Source organism: Silene latifolia, chromosome 8 (assembly GCF_048544455.1).
Source record: "Silene latifolia isolate original U9 population chromosome 8, ASM4854445v1, whole genome shotgun sequence".
Taxonomy (NCBI): domain Eukaryota; kingdom Viridiplantae; phylum Streptophyta; class Magnoliopsida; order Caryophyllales; family Caryophyllaceae; genus Silene; species Silene latifolia.
In genome coordinates this window covers 38,436,593-38,446,862 of record NC_133533.1, presented here as the reverse complement: position 1 = coordinate 38,446,862, position 10,270 = coordinate 38,436,593, and the positions used below count along the sequence as shown (strand labels likewise).

The 10,270-nt window shown below is 39.9% G+C and overlaps 1 non-coding gene across 1 annotated transcript; it reads left to right on the top strand.

Moving 5' to 3' along the window:
* Positions 1-790: 790 nt before the first annotated feature.
* LOC141597826 (small nucleolar RNA R71) lies at positions 791-897 on the top strand. The gene has a single exon (XR_012523040.1). It is a non-coding gene; the product is annotated as a small nucleolar RNA R71 (small nucleolar RNA).
* The last annotated feature ends 9,373 nt before the right edge of the window (positions 898-10,270 follow it).

Below are 10,270 nucleotides of genomic sequence, written 5' to 3'. Positions count from 1 at the left end.
TGAATGGGATTGAGACTTCCAAGTTCTTCACAATTTCCATGAACTTGCCAAGTTGTTCATCAAACTTAGGCTTAGCTTAACGACTTGGGAATGGAAGTCTAATCACAATAGGCTATTTCACATTAGCCTTCTCTTAATTCTTCTTTGAAACTTCTTGAATGGTGGGTTCTTCTTTCCTCGAGTTTTCCACAACTCTTTCCGTGTCACTAGTCTCCACAATGTCTTCCTCAATTTGCTTCTTGGTTTCTCATTGGAGGTGGGGTGTATGTTGGTTGAGGGTTTTGAACATCTTGGCTTTTGTATGAAAGATTTGGATGGAATTTGGTGTTTTCATTGTAATAGTTGGAATAAAGGGTGCCACTCTTGTATGCTTGGAAAGCATTCACTTGTTCCCATACATTCACTTTGGTCATGACCCAAAGTTCCACAACTCTCACATACTCCACTTGGCATTGATGAAGATGCCACCATGGCATTGACATGTTGCTTAGGTGATTTGGAGGCTTCTTCAAGTTTAGCCATAGCCTTCTCAAACTTCAAATTAATGGTATCAATATGAGCACTTAGTTGAGCACCTAATTGAGTAATGGAGTCCACTTCATGCTTTCCTCCTCTAGTAGCCTTCCGAGGCCTACTATATTGTGAGTTATGGACCGCCATTTCCTCAATCTTGTTCAATGTTTGATTGTCATCAACTTCGGTAAACATAAAATTAGATCCCATATTGAGAATGTTTCGGGAGTCTTCATATAGACCGTTCCAAAATTGTTGTACAAGGAACCACTCGCTAAGTCCATGGTGTGGACAAGACCGACAAGTGTCCTTGAATCTCTCCCATGCTTCATACAAAGATTCCTCATCCCTTTGTTTGAACCCGGTGATTTGGGCTCTCAATATGTTAGTCTTTTCCGGAGGATAAAATTTCTTGTAGAAAGCAAGTGCCAATTTCTTCCAAGAGTCAATACCAAGAGTAGCCTTATCTAGGCTCTTCAACCATTGTTTCGCGGAACCAATCAAAGAAAAAGGAAATAAGACCCATCGGATTTGGTCTTGAGTAACTCCGGTTTGAGAAATCGCATCACAATAGTCACAAAAAGTCTCCATATGAGAATGAGGGTCTTCACTAGGCATCCCTCCAAATTGACTTCTCTCAACTAGTTGTATAAACGCGGATTTTGCAATGAAATTACCGGTTAAATGTTGTGGTGTAGGAGTACCATTTGGTAGGTTCTCCTCGGTTGGTACGGAATGTGATGAGAATTTAGGCATTGTGGGTTGATTTTGTGGTTGGTTTTGTATCGGGTTATCCTCTCCTTCTCTTGCAAAAGGGTTGGTAAACTCAATGTTTGGTTGAATGTCCACAATCTCACCAATACCTCTCAAAGTATTTCTAGCAAGTCTTCTATTGTTGGTCAAAGTTCTTTCAATTTCAAGATCAATGGGTAACAAGTTACCTTGTGATTTTCTAGACATGCAAAATATCAAATAACTCGAAAACAATTAGAACAAACCTTGAGGAGTTTGACTTCCCCAAGGTAAAGAAAGACGTAACTAAAAACAATTAAAGAAAATCAAATTAAGTTAACACCGTCCCCGACAACGGCGCCATTTTTGGTGTCGGTGTGACACTCGTCGTTAAAAGTCACCTAACCAAAACAATATTTATAACTTCACAAACTACTCTTAGTAAAGAGGTAAGTAAAGGTCGGATCCCAAGGGACGGGTATTGATGTAGGATTTTCAATTGCAAATGGTTGTGTCTAAGGGTGTCACAATTTGGGTTGAGATAAGAGGTCAACTAAACTAATCAACAATCCCCTATATACTAAATGAATAGGAAAAACTTAAAATTTTACCGCCTAAAACATTTCCCCTATTTTGATATGATCTTTTATTTACTTTCCTATTTTGATGTAATTTCATATTTAGGATTTGCCTTTACAAAATTCGTCCTTTTTAGGATAATCCGTAGCTAAAAGACATATGCTTTTAAAAAAAATTATAAAACAATACAGAGTTTATTTTCGCAGTACGATTTTTACTCACTATAATACTTTTTACTCCAAATTTTCCATTCCTCTATCCTTGACTAAAAAAACATCAAACCTAATTTTTTATTGTTATAATTTTTTTTTCTCAAATCAAAATACAATAACGAGAAACGTTAAAAAATAATTAATTCTCAATTTACAATCAATAAATAATATACTACGGAGTAAATGATATAACTCTGTAAATACCGTGCATGCATTGCACGGGGTCTATGCTAGTATAAAAGTAAGGAAATAAAGCAAGCAAGATGATTGAAATGAGATGTAAACAATTGATTAAAGGGCACTAGGGTGTCATGGGTTCATAGGGGATACATGGGAGTTGATCATACAAACATGTTCTCGAATTATAAGCAAGCAATTATTGTTGTGATGGGATCGAGTTAGTGTATATATTACAATCCCTAGGAAGGTTTGGGTCCCGGAGCCGAATCGATTAGATTGTACAACACCTACAAGTCGACTTAATCCTTCCTATTCAACATTATGCATGGTCTAATGAGACTCGAGTTGGTTTATATCTTACAAGTCTCATTGAAAAAATAAGTGATGGGTAAAAAATGCAAGGACTCATAGGCTCGCATTTCATCAAACATAACATGTGCATAAGTTGAAATCACAAAAAGCAAGCAAATAAATTATGTGAACATATTAGATTAAGCATGAATCACTCCCCATGTTGGTTTCCCCTAATTACCCATTAACCCTAGCTAAGAGACTACTCACTCATTATTAAATTTAACATGCTAACATGATTGTAAATCATATCAACAAGGCAAAACATGATGAATAAGCAAGAAAGATAAGCAATAATTAAAGCAAGGATTAAGAGAACTATACCTATGGAGATTCCACAATAATAATGCAAAGAATAATAGAAGTACTTGATGATTGATTGACGGTTGTCAATCTCCCAATAAACCCAAATGATCTTCAATTACCCAAAATAAAAGATGAACAATAGAGAAATTAAGGAAAGATTAAGAAATGAGATTTGTATTAAGACTAAATTAAGAGTTGATTACAAGATTAAAATGAGATTAAGATTATATTAAGATAGCACTAAGAGAGCATGCTAATCTAAGTAGTACAATGAGATATTTATACTAAAGATTAGGTACAAGAATTAGGGTTACTTAGGGCTTAAATTACTATTAAGACCCTTAAGAAAAGTTGAGGAAGTGCTCCTCTTCCAAGGAGATGAGCATCTCCGTTTTGCTCGTCCTGCGAAGATATGCTCATCCCGAGCGTCTAGGAAGCTGGCACGGTGGTTCCTGTAAGAAGATCCGAGCGGATCATGGAGGAGACGCTCGGATTGTGAGGCTTCAAGACGAGCTTCTTGTTGTCGGGACGCTCGGATTGCTGGGCAGGGAGACGCTCGGATTCTGAGCAATCCGCTCGGATCCTGGGTCAGACACTTTTCTTCTCTTGTTTCCTCAACAATCTGCGAGGATCTTGTTGAGGATGCAAGGATCCTTTCATCATTGCCCACTCTACTTTATTATCTACATAGGCCTTCTAGTATCGTCTTCCCTTTGATGCTTAGTTATTGAATGCGATCAATTTAGCTCCATTTCGCCATGAAAATGCAAGGTTTGCACTCCTATCCTACCAAGGAAACAAGACCTCAAAGAATACGCAAAATGGGAAACTAAAGATAGTAAATGACCCAATTATGCACTATAAAGCATGGGAACGAGGCTAATTCGGGGACTAAATGTGCTCACATATGAGTCACATCAAAATGAATACAGGACAATATTAAATGCAAATGCAATGCATGCTCATGATCAATCCTCTGCCGCTCCCGTGCATCCCGCCAATCCCTGGCCGGGTTAATCTCAATAACATCCCAGAGACAAGTCCTGCAGAACCAGCCCGGGGAAACCAATGCAAGTGCTCATGATATGAAATGCAAACAATTGAGCTATACAACATTTTTACCATCTCAGATACGAGGCTGAGGAAACCAATAGTATAATTCATCTCTGACACGAGCTCAGGTAGTCAATAATCAAATCATCCCAGTCGCGAGTTGAGGTAGTCATAAATCAAATCATCTCTGTACAACCAACCAACAATTCTATATCATCCATCACTATTCCAATTAATTCAACCAATACAATCAGCTAAGATCATTCAGGTAAACATTAAAGTGATTGAGTAGCTATCCTATATGGCAAGCAACTCCTTATAAGCAGCTCAAAGCGATCCAAATAATTAAAGCAACCCGAATCCGACTATACTTTCTTCACAAATCGTCACCTAACATAAATAATAATTATAATTATAATTACTAATTAACTTAATTAAATAAATAATTTATAATAATTGGATTATTACGTCAATAGCTAGTTAAACCCCGTCTTAAAAAGCCCGTATCACTAATACACTAACAATAGAATAATGTTAGGGTCACGTGTAAACAACCCTTGCAAAACCCACCCAAACGTTTCCCCCACACACCTCACGACAACACCCACAACAACACCAACCCAGAACCAACCCGTCCACCAAACATCCCTATCGGAAGCTCTCTCTGCCACCTACACAACCAGACCCCTGTCGCCACCACTATCCACCATACGCGGCCTCACGAATCTGCCTTAACCACCCTACACAACTCCACCAAAGACAAACATTTAACACACTCAAAACACAAAAACCCGCAACACTCATACTAACAACCACCCCTGCCACCAGTGGCCACCATCGTGAGCACCTCTGTCCACCTCCTAACCACACCCTCACACCATAGCTCTAACACCCACGACCTACAACAACAGCCACAAGCAACAACACTCACAACATAACCAACCCACAACTACCCATGTTTCACGCTTTTCTAGCCACCACTGCCACAAACTCCATTACCGGCCACCACGAAACAACCCTAGCAACAGCCCAGGTACGGCCAAACCACCTGCAATCACCACCACCCTACTGCCAGCAACTCACGACACTAACAACAACAACAAACACCAAAACTTCCCTGTTTTCGCGAAACCCCACAACTACCACGACAAACCACCACCTGCGGCCACCATGATGGCACCCTTGAGATCGACCACACCACCAGCTTACATCCCCACCATACACAGGTCAAGGCAACGAGTATTTAAACGGTTCTCATCGTGTTTAAACAACAATCTGCCCTAGCTCGTAATTCTGGCAACCACCGTGCAAAACATCGGCCTTGACCACCTGCTACCACCCACTGGCGTCGACTAACAACCCTGAGCCAACCCCAAGTCAAGGCCAAGGTTTTAAACCGTGTAAACCCATCTTTAAACCCCTTCAAACCACCCTCGAAAACACCCAACGAACACCTCTTTCCCATCGGTCAATGGTGGTCAAACGGAGGTCCGGCTACTCCCTGATGTTTCCCGGTCATGGTCATGGTCTCGGGTCAGTCAACGACGGTCTAATTAATTAGTTATATAAATCTTTAGGTGAGTATGTTATGAGACGATTAGAAAAATACCTTGTGACGATCTCCTAGCTAGTCTTTCTTCTCTTTTCTCTTATGTGAATTATTTGTGTTTTATGATGAATAAGACCTATTTATATAGGTACGTTATAGGGTATAAGGAGGCAATTAGGAAACTATATAATTACCATATTACTACTATTATACAAATACGATTATTATTAGTATTATTGTAAGTACTATTATTATTATTATTATTATTATTATTATTATTATTATTATTATTATTATTATTATTATTATTATTATTATTATTATTATTATTATTATTATTTTGTTATTATACACAAACTTTTATTAATCAATCAAAACTTTTATTATTATTATTATTTTTTTTTTTTTGCAAGAAAGTTAAACTCATTTGTATTCGTCCATATAGGGGAAAAAAAAGAAATGAGAAGGCATCTTACAAAAACACTAATGACCGAGGGAGCAATAAAGTTCCGCTAATCACAACATACATATTAATTTGTAAAGTCTAACCACTGTCTAATCCGAGGATGCTGGTTATCAGAAAGGCGGATTTTCAAAATACTTTGGAGCTTAGACGCGACTATCTCCGGTGTAGCTTGTACTTCTCCAAAAAGACGATTGTTTCTCTCCTCCCAGATGGCGTAGACCATACCCGCGGCACTACAACCCGATAGAATATTCCTCCAACTGTTACATTTGTTTCCCGCACTGATTTTGTAGAGGTAATTTTTAATATCGATGTCAGAGCTCGAGCCCGAAACCCCAAGCCAAGCTAACATGTTACGTCTAACCTGTTGAGAGAAGGAGCATCTGAAAAACAAATGTCGATGTGACTCTTGGGCAACCATACAAAGGCAACATCTATTGACGAGCATAAGACCCCGCCTGTTGATATTGTCAACGAGCAAGTCAGTCTTTGCGCATGACTTGGATAACACAAATGCGGTGTTTTGGAAGGATGCTATCAGACCGAAGGGGGATAGTCCATCTGAGCTTAGGCCTGCAATGGCGGAAGAGGCTATAAGCCCGACCCACCAGGAACTTGTCGTGGGAAACGCACGAGTTGAGCATAGAAAGAGCAGCGTTCTTGGAGCCAGCTAGTTCAAGGAGAGCGTCCTTGACTTTAATAATATCCCTCCAACTCTCACCATGACAAGTGAGAGCATGACCATCCCAGATAGACTTGCCTTTAAGATTATAGGTGCGACTCCAAGAATCCCAAAGGCAATCACGGTGCATGGTAAGCTGCCAAACCCATTTACAGAGGAGCGCTTTGTTCCAGCTAAGAAGCTCTTTGACGTTGAAGCCGCCTTCGCCCCAGGGCGCACAAATAGAGTTCCAGCTCTTGTAGCTCATCTTTCTTTGTCCCGCATTTATGCCCCAGAAAAAATCCTTGCATAATTTATTAACCATTCTAGTAACATAAAGAGGGAGAAGAAGAGCAGAACACCAAAAATTTTCCAGGCCAAAGACCACAGCATTAATAAGTTGTAACTTCCCCGCGTAAGACAAAAAATTACAGGACCAATGTTGAATTGCGCCTTGGATTTTATCAATCATCAGGTTGTACATTGTGGGAGAGAGCCTACCAGGGTTCATTGTGATGCCAAGGTAGCGGAAAGGAAAGAAATCCTCAGAAAAACCCGTGGTGCTCCGAATTTGATTTTTAGTGTCAGAATGAACTCCGCCAAAAAAAATGCTTGTTTTGGTTGGGCTTGCGTGGAGTCCAGAGAGATTAGCAAAAACCTGAAGGCAGTGGGCCGCAGCTTCAGTAGAGGGGACATCACCTCTAACGAAAATCATGAGGTCGTCAAACAAAGATCAAGTGGTTGAGGTTCAGTTTTGCACATTTCGGGTGATAGGAAACCTGGTGCTGAAGGTGAATACGTCTTAAGTATCTTGAGAGCATCTCCATTCCAAGGACAAAAATGTAGGGTGAAATGGGGTCACCTTGTCGGACGCCAGCTTTCCCGGGGAAGAAACCACTAGTAGTGCCATTAATTTTCAAAGAATACCAAGTGGAAGAGATACATCCCATGACCCAATCGATAAACCTATCCGGAAATTTCAGGCCCTTGAGCATGGAGGAGATGAATTTCCATTGGATAGTATCGAAAGCTTTGCGGATATCGACCTTAATAAGGCATCTAGGGGAAGTGGCTCCCTGATTGTAGTTCTTGATCAAATTTTGGGTCATCATAATGTTTTCAAAAATATTTCGCCCCTTTATAAAAGCAGCCTGTTCATTGCCGATGAGGTCAGGGAGCATATGTTTGAGGCGGCGGGCAAGAATTTTACTTATCGTCTTGTAAACAACCGAGCAGCAAGAAATAGGTCGAAAGTCATGAACCGTGGAGGGCACGGTTTTCTTGGGAATCAGAGCAATGAGGGTAGTGTTAACCTTCCTCATCATCTTACCTTTTCTAAAGAACTCCTCAACGGCGGAGCAAAAAAGATCGCCAATGAGATGCCACTCATTCTTAAAGAAAGCAGAGGAAAACCCGTCTTGTCCAGGACTCTTAGTGGAACCAATGCTGAACAACGCCATTTTAATCTCGTCCCGGGTAACCGGCTGAGATAGATGGTCCCTAGCATCATCAGAAACAACGGGGGCCTCCTGGAAGATAAAATCCTCTAAGGGGGCGACATTTGAGGTTGTGCCAAGGAGGTGAGAGTAGTAATCCACAAAAGCATTGTTAACTTCACCAATCCCGTCTCTCCTAATTCCATCCTTATCTATGATGGAACCAATAGAACTTTGATGTTTGCGGGCGGCGATTTTAGCAAAGAAGAAAGCAGAGGAGCAGTCACCAGCTTTGATATTTGAGACCTTTGCACGTTGAAAAAGGATGTCGTTTTCAGCCTTGCAAAGGTCTTTGTATTGAGCAGTAAGAAGTCTTTCATGAGCAATGAGAGTAGGAGAGAATAAGTCATCTTGGAGGAGCTTTTGACAAGTTTCTAAATCCCTTTGAGAGTCATTAATTTTGGCCTTGATAGCAGAAAAGCTTCTTTTATGAAGAGCAGAGAGAGCCTTCTTGACGGCCTTGAGTTTGAAGAACAGCTGGAAATATTATTATTATTATTATTATTATTATTATTATTATTATTATTATTATTATTATTATTATTATTATTATTATTATTATTATTATTATTATTATTATTATTATTATTATTCTCGAGTCAATCCCTTTATTACGTGTAGGTCAACCCCTCGGTCAATATTACCCGACTCATCTATTATTTTATTATTAATTATCGTCTTATTTGCAATTATTATTAGAAATGTCATTATTTAATTATTTAAATTATATAAATTATTATCATAAATTATTATCAAATTACGGGGTATTACAAGGACCATGCGATTACGTCCTTGTATTCGTGCAAGAGGTCGATGAATTGTTGTCTTTTCGAGGGGTCAAGGGTGGTCCTTATCCTAAGTTCTTGAGGTGTAGTTTTGATCCCTATGTTGATGGGTTCAGTCTCCTCAATGATGGGTGTTCTATGTTCTATATTCGTGTTTGTCGAGTTCTTTGGCTAGGTGAGGTGGGTAGTCACTAAAGTCAAATTCCTCATATTCGTTCAGAATTGCATTGCAGTTAAATTGAGACGAGTCGTAAGCAAATTTAGCATTCACTATCTCGACCTGAGCGAAAAGTTCGGATAGGACAGACATCTCATGTTCAGTTAGAGGCGACGCAGTAGAGAAGGTGGCCTCTGGAACAAGCTACAGGTTGCTACCTTCTACAGGAGTAGGGGCGACTTTAGTTGACTCAGCCTCTGAGACAGCCACAAGCTTGTGATAAAGACAGTGGAAAAGGGACTTTGTCAGGGATGTCGGGAGTGTTTGGACCTAAGACAGACTCTGACTCAGACTTGTCCTCGGATTCAAACTCGGACCCGGACTCATCTTCACTTCACTCTTTGAACATGGGGGCCTTCTCCCGATGTGACCTTGAGAATGCGGCCTTGACGATCGGTCCACTTGACAATCTTCCTCCAGCCTTGGATAGTTTTCTCCGAGTTGGATTAAGAGATCAAGGCAGTGGGTCGAACTGGTTGTCTTTGAGAGCAATATTTATGATGTCCTCGTAGTGGAGGTGCTTGATGTTGTCTTCTCCGAAAAAGGAGGCCCACAGCTTGCCCGTCTAGGCAAGGGATCGATTCTGACTTAGCTGACGCAGCTTTGGTGTTGTTGTCATGGATGAAGTAGCAGTCTTGAAAGACTTCTACACCCGAGTGCATGACCTGTGCTATGGGGTCGTAGATTGGCTTAGGAAAACCGTTGTAAAGCTCAGAAAGACTTCTTATTCTTTTAGTATAAGGGTGATGGTATTATAACGAATAAAATACATTTGGCTCAACTATGAAAATTGCGACGTTTGATAAGATACTTTGATACATATAGGTCATATATTAGGTCCAATACATATCTAGATAAAGTTAGGCCCAATTTTTAGCTAAAAGCATTTAGGCGGGGAAATTATCAGTTTTCTTATTCTTTTAGTATAAGGAGGATAATTGGTGTAGAATTAGGGAAGCTATCAAGAACTTTGAGTAAACATGCGTATTTCTAATGCTTGAAAACCTTAGGGTAAGATTATTGGTAGTCTTGAGACAAGATTTTGGTAAGTCTTGAGACAAGACTCACTCAAGACTACCAATAATCTATCTTAGTCTTGACAAAGTCTTAACAAAGTCTTAAGTTGAGTCTTAGAAATCCAAGACTCAACTTAAGACTTTGGGTGAGTCT